The sequence below is a fragment of the Olea europaea genome, unplaced genomic scaffold (assembly GCF_002742605.1).
Source record: "Olea europaea var. sylvestris unplaced genomic scaffold, O_europaea_v1 scaffold2961, whole genome shotgun sequence".
Lineage (NCBI taxonomy): Eukaryota > Viridiplantae > Streptophyta > Magnoliopsida > Lamiales > Oleaceae > Olea > Olea europaea.
In genome coordinates this window covers 7739-11723 of record NW_019248228.1, presented here as the reverse complement: position 1 = coordinate 11723, position 3985 = coordinate 7739, and the positions used below count along the sequence as shown (strand labels likewise).

Below are 3985 nucleotides of genomic sequence, written 5' to 3'. Positions count from 1 at the left end.
CGCCCCCAGGGCATATCTCCCAGTGGTAAAGGGGAGGGCGGATAGGGCTCAGCGCGGCAGTGTGCAGAGTTCGATTCCCCGCAAGGTGGAATTGGCTCTGTTGCAAGCAGGAGTTGGCCTATCCATGTGCTCTCCACCCTGGCTCCTGGGAGGCACATCCTGCGATTTACCTCCTCCACGATGGCCCAGGGCAGGGTCGGTGGGGGCCCCTAACCAAGGCTGTTAACCCATATGGTAACTCCCGCTTGCAACAGAGCCAATTCCACCTTGCGGGGAATCGAACTCTGCACACTGCCGCGCTGAGCCCTATCCGCCCTCCCCTTTGCCACTGGGAGATATGCCCTGGGGACAGCTATAGTGTATAGTATTTCATATTTGGAAGGACACCACTCACAAGTGCAACTTCGATATCTTTGCATTAATTTCACATCTGTTGTGCAAGCAGCCAACACAAAATTTAATGGAACCCACTTGGCCATATGGTGAAGATGACATCCATCAAGGCCAAATCAATTGTCAATTTAAGATTCTGGCTATCGATGGCCCACAAACCTCCACACCATGTGTGAGATCTTCAAAAGGAAAGAAAACTCATTCATGGAGAGAAAGGTAGTCTGTCGCACTGCACAAATATGAGAAATTATTAGTCTTTCACACTTTTATTATTCGTGCAGGATCTATGAACATGTTGGGTATGTCCAATTGAGCAAGAATGGATAGGAGTAAAGACGAGACATGTGATAAAATTTGTCAATTGTATTGCCGAGTACTCTCACATCCTAGTATTGACAACCGTGGCAAAAAAGAAAAAGAAAAATCTATTTGCTGAAGCTCCATAATGATTTTTTCGCCAAAAGGGCAGTACTAAATAAACCAAACATATATAGCCTGATTAAAGAATTAATATATTGCGAATAAGAACGGTACTTCTAGCTAGACCTTGGTAGTTCACGATTACTAAAAATTAAATTATACATGCTAGAAATTTTCTATTTAAGCAGGATTACTTTATTAGAATGAAATTGTCTATATAGTTTATACATTTCAAATTTAGAGGATGGTGACTTAGATATCCACCGACATAGCACTCATTCAAAATCAAATTCGTCTTCTTACGAGCTGTAGGCAAAATTGTTAGTTTTATACAGATTTCAAGACGAGTTATGTCGTTACTGTACTCAAAATTCGAAATTCATATGGCGTGTGGTCGATTTTAACCAAATCGCTTCATGTGATACAAGAAAGAAGGATCCTTATCATTTACTTAGTTCGAGAATTGTATTGATGCAAGTTAATTTTTATGAAGTTGCCTTGCATTTCATAAAACAACTAATGGTAGAAAAAATAACCCGAAATTTCAATTATGTTAGTCAAAATAAGTCACGACTTACTTTTAAACACGACTAAATATGCGTCCGGTCAAGTAAGGATTAGATAAATAATTACTTATGCAAAGATCATACTATTGAAAGCAATTTATGCATCATCTTCTTGGTCTTAGAGAACCACCCTTACAAGAAGACTTGACGAAGAAGCCCTTTTGGCTTTACTTGCAATGCTATGCACATTAACCGCTGCGCATATTTGAGTAAAAAAAAAAAAACACACACACACATGTCAATGATAACAACAGAGCCTTGTTCAACAATTTTTAGACTTCTTTACCCACCACAGATAAAAAAGGCCTAATTGGGGCAATTACTTACTTGGGAGAAAAGGGATATGACTTGAGTGGGAAAAAAAAAAAAGAGGGTAGGGCATAATTAGTATTATTTAATCTAATATCAATATATTAATGGGGACGGACGAATTTTACCCCTAACCCATTGAGACATAGTGGCTATGCACATCTAGAAAATGTAAGTTTGGGCATGACCTATTAGCAAGACCAGCTATTCATGTTTTTTAATTTTTTGTTACTTTCATAAACGATGAATAAGATCAACGACCTTTCTCTTTGACATTTCTAATCGTTTAAATACTATTACGAGAGAACGAGAATTTACATTGTCTCAAGACTAACGTGCCAAGGAACAGTTTGAGGTATATTCTATAAGGTGTGGATCTTTGAATGGTAATAGAGGGGTGCAAAGATTTTCTCGAACCCCAAAAAATGGCTCTCGACTGTCGAGGAGGAAAGGTGAAAGCCAAGCTTGTCTACAAGGAGGAAATTTGTGTTTTGATAATGACATTGCACCAAGAGAAAATGTATTCATTGCTATATGTTGTCTGCAAGATTAGTAAATGAATGCATATAAAAACAATATGGGATTTTCAAATTGTCTAAATTAAGAAACCTACATTTTGAATTCTTAGACCCTTAAAACTTTCCTTCCAAACTTCACCTACTGTGAATCAAATTCCTCTTCTTCTAATGGGGTGGCTTCACTCCATCTTTTGCCCATTGAAGAAATTCTGGCGCCGGATTCGTGCTACCAAAAGCAACCGTACCCATTCTCATCTTCTTGATTCTCTGTTTACATGTTTAAACTTTTAATTGCTTATGTTCGTTCTTTTTCATAATTGGTTTCTTTTTTATCTTTTAAGCACGTGTTTGGTACGGTACTAGAGGCGTAAAATGTTCCCACCAAGCCCTTCTATATGGATCTAGTTGATACTTGTTCAGTTGTGTTCACTCCAACGTGCCAATAATATTACAGTCTCGATCATTTCTATTCGAATTGATCACCATAATTACTTCATAATTTTTTTTGTTTTTGTTTATAGGTGGGGGAATATACATACTCTATGAAGATGTGAAGTCGTGTTCTTGTGAAGATGTGCACGCTTTATGGACGCTGCTGGTTGATTCAGATGCAAATTTTACATAAATTTAATGAAACATCATGATAAATATGGGCACCGACAAAATGCCAATAATAAATAAGGAGAATTAAAATGTTTTCTTCCCCTTTTATATTTTCTTTCTAAGTGGGGTTTTTTTTTTTTTTTGGTAAATTTCTTGAAATACATATTTATACGGTAGTATTTTTATAAATCAGTTTTTGCCAATGATGATCTGCTGTTTATATTATTGTAATAATCTCCGATCAATGAAGTTATGTTAATGTACAAACATTGTTATAATTAAGATGGTATAAAAAGAATTTTTCAATCTCACGGTTAAAGAAAAAAAGAAACATCTCAAACCTATTAATTATTTCATTGGGTTACGACCACTTTTACGTGTTGACACACTTGACTGACTCACTGGGGCCCATGGCCCACTCATGTCAAACCACGTGGTAGCCCGGCTGAGGCTCCCTGGCCAACAGAAGTCAACCAGCATACAAAAAGAACACCCATGACGTTGCCCAAATACTGACGCCAAGGTGGTTTGTCTTGTCGAGGCCCATCATTTCAAGGCCCAAACGCCTTAAGCAGCACTCTCTCCAGAGATCCGATCTTACATAAGGATTTTTCCTGATTGATTGATGGGACACCCAACAGAGTGCAAGCATCTTGTCATGTCAAAGTAGCCGGGACTCCGCAGATTAATAAATGTGTAGCAGGTTACGAAGTCAAGTGTGATGTCTATAATTTGACATGTAAACTTATGAGATGAGGCCACTTATATAACTTGTAATACTATAAATACTTCTCCATACATCTCTCAAAAGGATAATGCAAGATTCAATACAAGAACCAAGATTACACATTCTTTACTATCTTAATAATTTATTCAGCAACCTTTTTACCATCTTACAATCCAATACAATACGAATTTATTTGCGCATTCTACAAATATCGATTAGTAATTATTGTACAATTGTTATGCAGACATCACGTTTGATTCTGAACGTTCTTGTCCCGTGCTGTTGAGCCACTCCCACACCCTTGATTTGTCCATTTGAGATCGTCAACGTGTCTTAGCGGGTTGGACTGGGCTTACGTGCGCGCGGGTGGGTCCGATATCTGTTGGCAACATTTTTGGGGCTAACAACCACTTTGATGTATTAAGTATGTCGCTACATACCAAAAAGTT

General features: G+C 38.0%; 1 long non-coding RNA gene across 1 annotated transcript; it reads left to right on the top strand.

Moving 5' to 3' along the window:
* Nucleotides 1-2307: 2307 nt before the first annotated feature.
* Nucleotides 2308-2915, top strand: LOC111384638. The gene is made up of 2 exons (XR_002700940.1): nucleotides 2308-2447; nucleotides 2728-2915. It is a non-coding gene; the product is annotated as an uncharacterized LOC111384638 (long non-coding RNA).
* The last annotated feature ends 1070 nt before the right edge of the window (nucleotides 2916-3985 follow it).